At 51.4% G+C, this 14,644-nt stretch overlaps 1 protein-coding gene across 21 annotated transcripts in view; it reads right to left on the reverse strand.

Annotated features, from left to right (window-relative positions):
- INPP4A (inositol polyphosphate-4-phosphatase type I A) overlaps nt 1-14,410 on the reverse strand; it is a 108,885-nt gene extending 94,475 nt beyond the window's left edge. For 11 of the 21 annotated variants that reach the window (XM_088796032.1, XM_088796040.1, XM_088796037.1 and 8 more), the window contains exon 1: nt 14,158-14,398. The gene's annotated coding sequence lies outside the window, so the exon portion shown is untranslated. Of the gene's footprint in view, nt 1-13,562; nt 13,679-13,805; nt 14,033-14,157 lie in introns of those variants that run through there. The other 10 variants (XM_074332344.2, XM_074332342.2, XM_074332337.2 and 7 more) reach the window with 4 other exon arrangements.
- Between the last annotated feature and the right edge of the window lie 234 nt (nt 14,411-14,644).

The raw sequence follows: 14,644 nt of genomic DNA on the forward strand, positions 1-14,644 counted from the left end.
GATTGCTGACAGGTGCGGTTTCACCCGGAGAACTTACTGGGTTAACAGCTGTGCCACAGGCTCTGCCCTCACCCCTGTCTCCTCAATTAGACGGAACCCCAAGTGAGCTTCCCTCTGGGAAATGTGCTATTTCCCAAGAGAGACTTTTCTTGTACCTCTGACAATGACACAGTAGCTCTGTTCATTCATTCACTCAACAAACACTGATTATACACCTATTTTGTGCCAGGCACTGTGGGATGCTCTAGAGATACAAAGAAAATGGAGCTATTGTCCCTGCTCTGAAGGACACTTAAGACTTATGAATGACACCCCAGATCTGCCATGTTCACTGGGCACATCCCCAGAGAACAATCTTCACATCAGAGAGTGCCATTGTGGGACACAGCGTCCTCCACAAAACACAGTGAAGCAGAATCTGACGTAAGTGGTTCCTCCAGACCCTTAAGGAGCTACTGTCCGGTATGACACACCAAGAAGGAAGGTAAGGGGCTCCCAAGCTTGGGGCTCGGGCCAGCCAGCCCCACAGCACCCAGCACTCCAGCCCCTCAGGGAGCCCAGCGCCAGTTACTTTACTTTTCTGCTGTTTCCTCCTGGTGCCCAGCAGGCATCCTTTTCCTCCTCAGAAAAGTCCCTGTACACGTAGGGGACCTGTGCCTCTCTCAGGCCACTCACGTGGGGTGGGGCGCACGCGGTCACGAGACCCAGGCAGGCAGAGTGCCGAGTGCCGAGTGCGTCCGCATTGGGGACGAGCACCTGCCCCAGTCCAGCCAGTGTAACCCCTTCCCCTGGGCCAGTCCAGACGGCACCACCCACCGCGCCTCTCAGTGAGCGCCATTCCCCGAGGACGGAGCTCTGCCTGAGCACCACCGATCCTGACCTGGGACCATATTCTGTGCTCCTCAGATGCTCCAGCCACACTGGGGTGTCTCTGGGTTGGTGGTGGTCGCCACCTTGAACTCTGATGTTTCCCTAGTGCCTCCAATGTCCCTGGCAAAGGTTACCAGGCAGGTGGCCACACGGTGTGCTGACAGCCACCTTCCAGGGAGCAATGCTTTCAAAGACATCCGCCTTCTCAGCACGTCTCTCCCGGCCATGCCCCACTGACAGGGTCTCCCCGCTAAGTGTGTGAGATGAAACCACTTCCCTCCTGGCCAGGGCCTCGCTTTCTGCGTTCGTAATGCACACACAGTGCCGCAACGGTCTTCGCTTCCTCTAAAAGACATGTGCAGCATCTGGTCCATTGGAGCTGGAGACCCTCCCACAGAAAGGCAGGCCCCAAACAGCACGCCCGTGGGGGGGAGGGGCAGCAATTTCTATGAAGTTCAGTGGTCACCTCCCTTCAGAAAAATATTTCTCAGGTGAAAATAAAAATTATGTTATTTTCTGGAACTGGACAGCAGAGCCATGCAGAAGACAATCACCTGCTCAGGCAGTAACGGTTCCCACTGGCACAGGAGGAAAGCGGCTGGGCTCCCCCAGGGCCCACAGCAGCCCCTCCCGGGCTGGAGAAGGTGAGAGGGGCCAGTTGACAATCCCTGCCTTTTTAAAATGTGAAGGCAAAAATAGGTGAAGGCAGGGAAAGCTGTTATCACGTGTTAGCAAATGTTCATCACTAGTTTTAGAAACATAGTCAGAAGTGTCCTTATTTCAGGAGCAGGGGTCAGGGAGCTTTTCTCTGTCAAGATTCATACATGTGCGTCTATGGCCGTAACTGCCAGGGAGTCCCGTCAGCCAGGAAGCACAATATGGCTCCTCCAGGGAGCTCAGCTTCCTGGGGCCACTGCCTGTCAGGGGTGCACGTGTACAAGCGGCAGGTGTAAGTGCATGCACAGATGGCACATGTGAGCACACGGGTGTCGTGTGAGCACACGAGTGGTGTGAGTGGGGCGTGTGCATGGGCACTGGGTTGGGTGGAGGCAGGTGACAGGAGCAGTGGCCTGGCCAGCTCCACCCAGATGTGCAGCAGACAAATGCTTACGCTCAGTGGTCGACAGACATGAGGAGGACCCCAGCTTTTCTGACATCCGACCACCGCAGAAGCTTTCTTTTCGGGTTAGGAATTGCTAGTACATACATCCTTCTTAAAATGCAAATGCCTCAAAAAGAACACGTTCGAGTTCGCTGACACCCAGGGCAGACTGGTTATCAGGTCCCACACTCGGGAGGAGCCTGTCTGTAGGGCTCAGGGCAGGAAGAACGAACCAGACTCAGAAGCCATGGTGAAGAGAAGCTTATCGGCCTTCCCCTGGGGCCCTCTACTCCAAGCCCCCTTCTCACTCAGGGCATCTCATCCACAGGCCCTCCCCTGAAATCCTCCCACCCAGGCAGCCATTCCCTTCTGGACACAGCCAGAAACACCAGGGCCTACTGGTGAAAAGCACTCTGTCTGTGAGCCTCAGCAAGGCCTGAGATTCAGATTAGAAGTCTACCATTACTATTCTTTTAATGAGGAAACTAAGGCACAAAGGGATCAAGTGACCTCTTTCTGGCTCAAGAATGAAGGCACACGTGAAAGTGAGAAAGGTCTCAAAGCTGCGGGTCTTCAGTTAGCTGCCCACGCCTGGAGTCTCCCCACAGAAATTTCCCTGACATTCTGCCAATATTTTTCCAATAAGCACAAAAACTCATCTTCCAGAAAAGATAACAACTTGCAGGAAAAACACAGCTAGCCACCTCCAATGTCCATTCTTCCCTTCCTCCTTAGTAAGAGCCCAGGACCCTGGCCTGCTTGGCATGGGAGGCTGTCCGCCTCCCTTGCAGGACAGCCTCCCATGCAGCTAGGTGTGGCCAGGGGTTCAGTTGTTGCCAACAAGATCTGAGGACAAAGTCTGAAGAGGAGTTCTCGGGCAGTGTGCCTTCCTCCAGCCTGGCATCTGGAGCGCCTATGAGCTGGCTGTACCTCCGGCCGCCATCCTGGACAGGAGGCCTGGGGTTTCACCCTGGGGATGGAAGGGCATAAGCTCTTCCTGCTCACCTACAGACCTCAGTCCATGCAAGAGAAATAAATGCCTATCTTGACTAAGCCTCTTTGCCTTCCGATTTTTTCTTTTAGACATAGCCAAATGTTGATCCTAACAATTTCACCATTCCCGACTTATATCCAATGGTGGAGAATGTCATCATCCTGGAATGCTGAGAGCTGGGGATAAAGAAGTATACAATTTTAGGTTTAAGTTGATTAACAGCCCCATTTTTCCAGAAACAGACCCTTAAATAAAGCATTCTCAAATTTGCCCTGGGGTCCCGTCTGGGGTGACTACATCCTCACAAGACCTTATAAACATAGTAAGATTCATTTTGTCACAGAGTTATTTTATCAAAGATTTTCTCACTAAAATAATCAACATTTATAATCCTAAAAAAGCTATCCAATCCTATTCTGAGGCCTGCCTGAGTAACAAGCTCAAAAAGCCTTAATATACCGAATTTCTGTTTACTGCTCCAAACATTTAATAGGTTGGCTTGCACATTTAGTGCAGACAAATCTAGGTTATAAGGTAAAAATAGCCCGTTTTTATTCATTACAGTTAAGGCATTAACTTAGGTTCACAGTCAAAACAACAGGCTGCGAGTTGCCATGACAAACACTGGTATCGTCCGTAACAGTTTACAAAACAGCGAACCTGTGGGAGTGTAACACTGGTCAGATGCTGTAATGTCCAGCTCCGAGAAGCGCCATGGGGAGACTGCCCTGGAATCTGATCACCTCTCTCCCAATCGTGTTTGAAATGAGTCCATCCCACTACAGCCTAGAACCCTCCTGACTGCAGAAGGGGCTGAGGCCGCGCTGGCTGCTGTCACGAGGCCAGACCCGCACACAGACGGGTGGCCTGAGGTCCTGAGAGCACGGGGCTGGGCACACACAGGGACGCAGCCCAACAGCCAAGTCCCCAGTGCAAAAGGCCAGTGTCGCCCCAGGTTAGAAAGTGATGGAGATTAACTTGAAACCTGGATGCTTCTTAACAACCGAGTGGGCACTCGAGCGGTACCGCGGTCACGAGAGCAGACTCTCTCAAGCCAGTCGAACAACTGTGCAGAGACCCCTCACCACTTCGCACGCCATCTGTGGCTTTTCTTCTCTCATCCACCAGCGGGGTTAATACCTAGCTTGGGGAAGACATCTGGCTCACTAAAGAATGCTTAAATAACTAGGTTGACACAAAATGCGAAGATCTTCGTCCCTCCAGTAAAGTTACTCAAAATGCCACGTGGTTCGCAGGACCTACAACGATAATCACTATAAAATGATAAAACGCGTGTCCTGGGCAATGGCTGGTCGGACGCGGACCGTGTGCAGCACTCGGCACAGGTGCCTGTTCTCGTGGGCTGTGCTGGGCATCAGGAAAAAGATCCCGGATGAAGAGGGTGAGCGCCATTCACGAAGGAGCCCTGAGATACGCTGTGGACTCTTCTTGAAGGGGCCACACGATAGTTGTATCCATTTGAAGCTCTTTCTTTGTTTTTTAAACCAGTTTATGCTTTTACTGATAACTTTAAATCTATGTCGCCTTTATGTAAAAGGTCAGGAATGGCTAACAGGAATCAACACAAGTCAAAAATAGAGTAAGAGGAGGTCAGAGAGAGGTTAAGTGGGGAAGTCAGGAAGGATGTCAAGCTGCCAGGAAGAAAGTCCAGATGTGAACCGGACAACTGTGCAGAAATCATCAGGGGGAAAGGATCGGGAGTCAAGTGGTCTCCATGAGTCCATGGGCAAATGACAAGGACTTGGGCTTCAACACAAAACCTATAGCTGTACAGCGGGGCTGCCTGCAAAGGATCATAAGGAGGGATATGGGGACGGGGCACAGGGAAAGGCCGCGGCTGTTCCACCTGGACCAGGAAGAGGCTGCTTTCATGATACATAAGCAGCTTCAATCTCCATGGACATATCTGGGGTGCCCCGGGGCCCCTGACATCAAGTTTCTTTACTGGAGCAAGCCACTGGTGAATCATTGCAGAGGGGAGAGAAAACGAAAGAGTAAAGAGGCAGCAGTTTGACTCCCAAGGCCATGGGCGAAAGCAGCACTTCCCTAAACAGAACCGTGTGTGTGCCTGGCGCCCAAAGCCACTACAGCAAGAACACACAACACGTCACCCATCAGCCCTCAGCACCATCACAACTCCCCTTTAGTGCTCTACTGGGGGCTGAGGAAGGAAGAACGGAAGGGACTCACAGGAAGGAGGAGGTGAGGTTCCAGAAGGGGGAGTGAGATTCAGGTGTGACTTCACCAAGTCACCACAAGTTAGGGGCAACATCCAAACACGCCCTTCTCTGCCACGTGAGGTGGACACTGTCCACCAGCAGGGTGTTTCCCGAAGGCCAATCCATTCACCCACCTCCCTCTCCTCTTCCATTCCACAGGAGGAACAACGTTTGGTAGATTCTGGGGCAGCCTGGTATTTCTTGGCACACAGCTCTATCAATTATTCCATTTTATTGGCCATTTGATTATCATCCAGTTGTGTAAGCACATCATTTTGTTTAACAACTGTACATGCAGAACACAGTCAAAGCAATGAATAAGAAATGTGAAAATAAACATTCCACCACACACAATCACAGTTTCTATGTCCTTAAAAAAAAAAGTGTCAGTAGAAGACTTAGCTAGGTTAGTGACCACCTGACCAAAAGTTTAGGAGCCAGGCCCCTCCCACTTCCCTCTTCCACTTCGGCCCACATCCTGCTCCTCTGACCTTTGCTGGAGGTCCCCTGCCTCTCAGAACCCCCTTCATCTGCACCATTTCCCCTCAGAAGTGCCCTGGGCAGGAGTCGGAGATGGCATGTACCCAGCCTTTTGAATACATTTGTTTTAAATGGGGCCCTGTGGGAAAAACAGAGCTGTCAAGACTGTAAAGCCGAGGAAGAGACACAGTCTCCTGCCAGACAGAGTACCACCTGCACCAGCCAGAGCCTTGCAGGCCCAGCTCTCACTGCTTGTATTACTTAATCCGCAGGACCCCGTGGGCGGGCACTTGCCCATTTCACAGATGAGGAAGTTGGCTCAGGTTCACATCCAGCATTTTTTTTCTTTCCACAATCCAACTTGCCCCCTTCGAAACACAGACACAAACACTCCAAGGACATGACTGCATGTGCTTTGTGACAAAAACCAGACTAACACCTCCATGACAGAATGCATGTCACCCCTGTCCCAAAGGCAGCCAAGGTGACTTGGGAGTTGTCCCATCACTGTTAAGCCACAAAGGATTACAGGAAGGAATCACAGGCAGCAGTGGTTTCAATGGGACCAGATACTTATCTTTTTCCCACTTCCCCTCCCCCCTCTGCTGCTCCCCTCCCCCTGCTCTTCCCCCAGCCTCTCCCCTTCTTCCGCCCCTCCCCCTCTCTCCATAGGTAGAGGCTTGCTGATCTGCCCTGTTAGGAAAAGAATGGGTCAGGCATCCAGAGTTAAATTTTAAACCTCTGACAAACTAACCGGCTTGCTCCCTGCCATAGCCCCCCATCACTCAGGGTGGCCATGCTAAGGACCCCCACAATCATTGGCAGGATCTGGCCCAGGTGATCAAACAACCAGACAATAAACCAGAGCAGAAGCAGACAGGTTAGGCCTTTCTTCCTACCATCCTCGTGGGCTCCAGCTCCACTCCCCCGGGCCCACCCCACTAAGAGAGCCCTCTCATTTTAGACCAGCGCTTCTCAGGCTATGGTGAGTCACAGGCCCTCTCCCCAGGAAAACACGTCCAGTGTAGCCCCCTCCTCTCTGTGCTCAACACTTGGGTTTGACACATTTTTACCAAAACCTACAGTAAGAAACATTCACAGTGTGACAATATCCAAACATATACCACATGCAAATAACTACGTTTTCTCAAAAAAAAAAAAAAAAAAATGCTTACCCTTCTTACAAAAACTATACTTGGACATTTTCCATTTTATTTCAAAAAAATGTTAAGTGCTGGTTACAACCTCAAATGGACTGCAGAAACCACTGCCACTGGAAAAAACCTTCTGGCCCTCCCCCCAGGAGCTGTCCTTCCGCAGTAATTAGCACCAACCTGGCACGTACAGCTCAGTGCCAGACTTCCTAACCATGTTTTTTATGGATTGAGATGAACCTTGGAAAGTCAAGAAAATCTAGAAATACCTCAGCTCACTAGTTCCACGAAAAATTTGGAACAGCGGGCTATTTTGATCTCACAAATTACACCATGAGGGTGGCTATTTCACTTCACCCAGACATAAAGTTGGAGCTATTCGACTTGCGAAAGGGGACAATAAAGCTGGTCATTCTGGGCAAAGCCAGAGAGAGCAACAAACTGCCACTGAAAGGAGTCCCTTCGGCCAATTCCGTCAGCATTGCTCAAGCCCCTGCTAACAGTATTGTCTGGATTCTGTTCTGACTGAGCAAGGAGGACCAGACTATATACAAACTCTACCCATCTGCACACACTTTGGGAACGGCTTCGAAAGCGAATCGCAGGCCAGACCTGGGCCAGACAGCTTGTCAACAACACTGCTTCCTTTAAGGAAGCACCGAGCCCGGCAGGAGGATGTGGGCCTCGCTCCGAGGAGCTGGAGAGGCCGCAGGCCGTAGAGCTGGGCAACGGCTGGGCCAATAAACGGGGCGCCAGGAGAGCAAAGCTGCCCGCAGGCTCCTTAAACACTTCTCAGTTCACACTGTGGCTGACCACTCACCACTCACTCTCCCTTCTTCCTACTCGGGGACTGTCCTCTCCGGATTCAGGAAAAGCCAGTGAGTCCCACCTCCAGCCGAGGATTGGCTGGGGTCTTGACCACAGCACTTCTCCTCTGTGACCTTGCATCAGAATCACCTAAGGGCTTGTGGACTGATCTGGGCCACACCCAAGAGTTCCTGATGGAGGGCGGGGCCTGAGATGCCGCTGCTGATCTGGGGACAACGTGGAGGGACATTTCTAAGGCCATCAGCACACACCACGCTCACAGCCTCAGTTCTCGGTCCTCGCTGCTCCACAGCCCAACGGAGGACGGGAAGACACGGGCTGGGGACTGGCTGGCGTGTGTGGTCCCCTGCTCCTGTTCCTGTCAGTCCCACTGGCCCTAAGGACCATCTTGTAATCATGAGGAGACAGACCCTGGATGAAACCAGCAGTGATGGGTGCAGAGAGGAGAAGCATCTAGGTCTTTGCTGAAACTGCAGAACTGCTGACACAACGGGACACTCGTGCTGTGCGATAATAAATGTTATCATTTACTTGGCAGCCCAAAGCACCCCAACTGACACACCCTGTCATCCAGGGAGACCCCTGAATTAGGCTTCCCTGTCTCCTCAGAGGACGCCATTCCCCAGAAGCACCCACCTGCCTAACTATATATTCGCTTTACACGGCTGGAATACATTTGGGTCATTCTTCTTGAAAATTCAACCTCTAACCTAATAGGTTAGAGAATCCACCACTGGAAAGGCAAGCAACACAGGAGAGGGAAGGGAAGAGTTCCACACCCCAGAGTGAATTCACATTCCCGGCCAGCTCCTGTAACAGCAGCTGGTACCAGCTGACGGGCTGTGGTGGAGACACGGGCAGCGAGCGAGCAGGAAGAGAGGATGGGCTTCAGAGGCCCAGAACCCTGCCTCGTAAGGGCGACAGGAACAGCGTGCAGGATCCAGGTCAGGAGAATGGCCAGGTGCCTGAGGGAAAGGGCTCGGACAGGGTCCCAGGAACAGAGCTGGGAGGTGAACGCTTTCCTCCTCCAGAGGTCCCCTGCCCGCCTCCTGGAGACCAGAGGACACCCCTCTGTCTTCCTGACCCTATTCCAGAAAATAGACACCTCATTTTTATCACCATAACATGACTCTCCCCCACTGGGTGCTACCTGCTTCTGAGGCCTTTATCAGGCAAACCTCAGTGAACAGACTCCATATGGAAAGGCCTGCCATGTCTTACCTGCCCCAGGTTAGGGGCCATGGGCCACCAGTTGGCAGGCCCGGGGGCAGGGACAGGACCGGCCACGAGCCCAGAGTGTGCAGAGACCACAGACAGTTTCCTGCTCCCCAGCCAGGTTATGACGAAAAGGAGGGTTAAGAGATTAAACCCACAGAGAAAAGGCTGACGTAAACACAAACTCCAGGCTGCCTGCACCTATTCTGTACGTGAACTCCTTGGAACAGCTGCCGTCCCTGAGCGCTCCGCAGGCGCCAGGTGTCACTCCAAGCACTCACCGTCTACTGACTCATCTTACCCCCACACAAGCCTATGGGGTGGCTACCACCAGCAGCCTGGTTTTGTGAGGAGAAAACCGAGGCACAGAAAGGTCAAGCTACTTGCCCAAAGTCACACAGCTAGTTGAGGGCTCACGGGCAGCTCAGCTCCAGAGCCCACAAGTTCCAGGAGTAAAATAAATGGTTTGAAAGATCTGTACGCTCAGCGAGCAGGACTGAGTAAAAAAAGTTCTTGCTTATAAATTAAAATACTGAAAATATAAGTTGTTGCTACTGGGGACTCAAAAGGATTCATTTTCATCCCAACATTGCTCCATGAAGCCCGGCATTACTTTTAGCATCCTGAGAAGGAGGCTATGGGATTCACTGGAAATGACACTAAATCTAGACAGACCTAGGTTTGAGGCCAGTTCAACCACTCGCTCACAACCACCCTTAGGGGGTGCCTTACCACGCCTCACCCTCAATACCCCGACTGCCCCCTCACTGGGATCGCCCCAGAGGATGCGCATGGACCCTGCGGGGCCTGGAATGCAGAGGTGCTCAGAAAATGGTCCTTCTCCTTTAGGATGAACACATATCACTCTTAAAGGAAACTTCTAAGGCTGCCGACAATAAAGTCCAAAGTTACAGTAACTTCCACAGTCCAGTAGGATAAAGAAGAAGAACCTAATAAGAAAAAATGGGCAAATGCTAGGAATAGGTAATTCACAGAAGCTAAAATATAAGCTAACAAGAAAAGGTTTTCAACATGTTGGGTAAGTTGGGAAATGTAATTAAAACAATAATGTCGGGGCCGGCCCGGTGGCTCAGGCGGTTAGAGCTCCATGCTCCTAACTACGAAGTCTGCCCCTTCGATTCCCACATGGGCCAGTGGGCTCTCAACCACAAGGCTGCCAGTTCAATTCCTCGATTCCCGCAAGGGATGGTGGGCTCCGCCCCCTGCAACTAAGATTGAACACAGCACTTTGAGCTGAGCTGCCTCCTGGATGGCTCAGTTGTTGGTTGGAGCATGGGCTCTCAACCACAAGGTTGCCAGTTCGATTCCTCGAGTCCCGCAAGGGATGGTGGGCAGCGCCCCCTGCAACTAGCAACAGCAACTGGACCTGGAGTTGAGCTGCGCCCTCCACAACTAAGACTGAAAGGACAACAACTTGAAGCTGAACGGCGCCCTCCACAACTAGGATTGAAAGGACAAACTTGACTTGGAAAAAAGTCCTGGAACTACACACTGTTCCCCAATAAAGTCCTGTTCCCCTTCTCCAATAAAATCTTTAGGGGAAAAAAAAGCACACACACACACACACACACAAAAAGAAAACAATAATGTCTTCTTTATCCATTAGGTTGGCAAAAATTAGTAAGATTGATACTCTTCAGTGTCGGTTGAGTGAAAGGGGGAAAGTCAGTTTCATACTAATGAAAGGAGTACAATCTGATAAAGCCTCTTGGCAGTGGGGACAGGGAGCAATTGGAAAAACTATCAACTAAAAATTAGTCTTTGACCCAGAAATTCTACTTCGAGGCATCTAGGAGACTGAGATATTTGTGCGTGTTAAGAATGGTACTGTTCACAGACTCCACACTATTTTTAGAGCAGAAAATTGGAAACAACCTAAATGTCCATCAATAAAGGATAGTTAAGTTATGGTTCACCCATACTCTGGAATACAGACCAAAAAAAAAGCCAAACTCTTCATGTCAGTACATATAGATCTCCAGGCACAGCATTAAATTTAAAAAGCTAATGAGAGAAAATTTTGTATAACATGTCTACATTTATGCTAACGATGAAAACAACTGTCCACTGAAATGGCCTAGAAGCAGTGACACCCCAGTAGCCATGCACATACCTTGCACCCCAATACACCTTGCATCCCCATCTTGAGTTTTTTAAATACCATTCTCCAATAAAAGGGACCAGGACTCTTTAGTGAAATGGCTGATTCCAGGGCTGGAAAGTACAGACTGAGTCTTGAAGGGTATGTGCCAAAAAGAAGCCTTCAGACAGTGATCAGGACACATCAAGATGAGCTGCGAGCCAACGGGATGCAGGTCCTGCGGGTCAAGCCTGGGACAATTTAAGCAACAAAATGAATGAGAGTGACAGACGATCATCTACTGCGTAAAGCAGGAATTCATGAGTGCAGAGATGTACATCAAAGAAGGGAAAGAAAAGTTCTTCCTTTCGGTACGATTCCAGTAGGTACAGAAATAAATATGAAACTGGAAAATCACGATCTGCCAACTAGCATCATAACTGATTCAGGTGAGAATCAGCAATGGAATCTAGAACTAGCGGTGAAAGTATGAGGTGTCAAAGCTACGTATATTTACATAGTCTCAAGTTATCTCCCTATGAGATACGTGTTCATGACGAAGGGGAATGGTAACTTTTCTGTGAGGGAGCCTGGCAGACACCACCTTAATCAAGGGATCAAAGTTAACATGCCCAGTGAACGGGACTGAGCGACAGCATCTGAGACACACTAAGATGGCTGCCCCCCCCCAAAAAAACAAAAAATTTAAAGAGAGCAAGGTGTGCATATGTATGAAATGTAGGTAAATTCCTATAGGGGGATAGGTTCATGATGGTATTTTCCTTAAAAGCACAGAGAGACAAACTGAAGTGGGCTGCCCTGGTGCTAACGTTGGTCTCCCCAGAATATGCTCTCTTCACAGGACTTCTGGCCCAGGACACTGGAACACACTGTTCTGAAGGATCTCTGAAGACCAGCACATTAATCAAGTTCCACAAAAGACAGATCAACATAATTAAGCCTCCTTCACTGCAGATTTGTGCTGGGTTTTTTTCCCCTTGGTGATAGCCAAAGCATGCTGACACTATGAGAAGCTGAGGATGCTATGGGGATTTGCCTGGAACATGTAACCTATAAAGGAGTTTTCCGTAAGAAACCAGGATAAAAACAGTCTTGGTCCCAAGTCTCCCCCTCCACCCCTCCACTCTGTCTTACTGGATTCTTGAGATGTTAAGCCACTGGTACGGGTTGGGGATCAAGTGGTCCCACACATCTTCCCATTCCATTCCTCTGGTGCATTTGCAGATTTGCTGGCTGAAAAGAATGCTCCCAGGTCAGCAGGTGGCTAACGGGACTAACAGGGTCAACAGTTCTGTCCTGTCTGTCTCTGATGCTTACCTCCTGTCTCTGATGCATTACAGCTCACAACGAACTCTCATGGATATTATTTCATCCTTTCCTCAAAGTGATTTGTTTTCTAAAGATCCTAATATTCAGTATAACAGCAATATGACAAAATATCCAGTTTCCAAAACAATAGGATTAACTGTGTGCCCTCGACTTCGACTCTAGTTGGAACATAGGGCTTCTACCTGAGCAGATGAGCACTCTGAGGCAGCATTAGCCAAGTGAAGAGTAGCTAGATAAATAAAGCAGCTACTAGAATTAGTATGACTAATTCTGCCTCAGTTCCATAGAAACATAGCCATCCTTTCTCTCTGAATCTGTCTGGCATCCATTCATTTAAGCCCTATCTTCAGGGCAAACCATCCCTGTAACTCTGGCTTGTTGCTACAGATGTGTTTACCAGACAAAGCAGGGCACGCCTTGTGGGGCTTTGTTCACAAACAACACTGCCACAGATTGGGGTGTAAGGTGCGTTCACTGACCTGGGGTGTCACTGCTTCTAGGCCATTTCAGGGGACGACCACAGTGACCTTCCCACGTGGACAGCATCACTCATCTTTCTTCAAACAAACCAATAAATTCAATCTTCCAGGATTAAACGTTTCTTCAAAGAACCCCCAAAGCAAAGGTCCTAGGCTAGATCCAAAGACAAAAGTCCTGCTAAAGAAAGCCTATTTTCAACCAAAGAAAAAGCAGGCTGAATTCTAGGCCAACCTACAGCTATGCTACACGCATAGCCAATGCCTACAGCATCTAGATTGCAAAAACACTCAGCAAAGTAGGTTCTGTTCTCACCTTTCAGAGATGAAAAAATTCGGAACCACAGTTAGCAAGTGGCAGGTCCAGAATTCACACCCAAGTCGGCCCGTGTGTCCCCACCTCACTAGCTTGCCCACAGTCCACACAAACCATGGTGAACGGAGACAAATCACGCAGAACCTCACTGCAACATTCAAACTGCCACCCCAGCCCCTTCCCTTGGTTTAGATGCTCTAAGGGGCAGGTAACCAATCAAACTCTCCTCCTAAGGTGCCCCCCACACACACAAAACACAGAGGCAAGGCAAAAGACAAGGCTTGACCACAGCCTCTAATTATTTCTCACCCAGAGGAATACTTTCATGATCTGTCATTACAGACGAACTCAGGCAGGAGGAACACACCATTATGTAATGTCAGAGGGCAGGCGACACGGGGGAGGGAAAGCGGAATCCACAAAGACATAAATTTACCCTTTGACATTTTGAGTGTTTCAGTCTTCTGTGGCCTACACTTTCATGATTGGCTTTTCAAGAGAGGGTCATAGCTCCCTGCAAATGTCTCAGGCCTCAATTCATTGACAAGCAAAGCCAGAAAGAAACAAAAAATGCAAAGATGCCAGAAATGCTGTCAGGGGCCAAGGGGCCGGCAGCGAGGGGCAGAGCGGCGAGGATGGACGGCAGATATCCCACACTGAGCCGCACGTTTATTTTTACCCGGTATGTTGACACCTGAACGAGGCCTTCGGCATCTGGAGTCGCCAGATCCGCCCTGGACGCACCAGGCAGGCGCCGACCGGCCCGGGGCGCCGCGTCCCGCGTCCCGCTCCCTTCGGCCGGGGCGCCGGGTGTGCACTCTGCCTGGTGCGCAGGGCCGGACAGATCTCCAAAGATGCAACCGCGACTGAACCGCTATGCTGCAGATTTCCATGACAACCGCGGCGCCGTCCGCACCCGGCGCACGGGGTGTCGGGATGCGCGCCGCGCCCCGCCGGGGCATCCCGAGGCCGGTTCCGTCGTGCCCCGGGCCCGCCCGCCCCCAGGCCCACCTGCCCGCCCACCCACCTACCTGACGCGCCCCGACCCGCGGCGCCCGCGCCGGGCTGTCCCGCCGTCCGCGTTCCTCCGGGCCGCGCGCCCGAGCCCCGCAGCTGCAGCGCCGCCGCTGAGTCGCCAAGTCGCGGGCTCCGGCCGGGCTCCAGACGCTGGTCCTCTTGCCCCGGCCCGCGGCGCCCACCCCGGCCGCCAACCAGCCGCAGCCCGAAGCCCCTGCGTCTCCACCGCTCAGGAGGCCGCGCGGCCCCGCCCCGCCCGCCCGCCCCTCGCCGCGCATGCGCCCCGCCGGGTCCGCCTCCGAGACGGGCTTCTGAATCCTACTTCTGGGTTCCCGCGAGACCCCACGCCCGGCAGGGACTGAACCGCCTCCTGGGGCTTGGACCTCTGCACATAACTGAGGTTCCTGAGGCCCTGACATGTCCCCAGGGAAGACGGGTCCATAGGAGAGCTGCCACCCGGGGACACGCTCCGCCTTTTGCCCGCAGAGTGAGCGCGCCGCC

This window comes from Rhinolophus sinicus, chromosome 2 (genome assembly GCF_057876585.1).
Source record: "Rhinolophus sinicus isolate RSI-liver-muscle chromosome 2, RSI-T2T, whole genome shotgun sequence".
Classification (NCBI taxonomy): domain Eukaryota; kingdom Metazoa; phylum Chordata; class Mammalia; order Chiroptera; family Rhinolophidae; genus Rhinolophus; species Rhinolophus sinicus.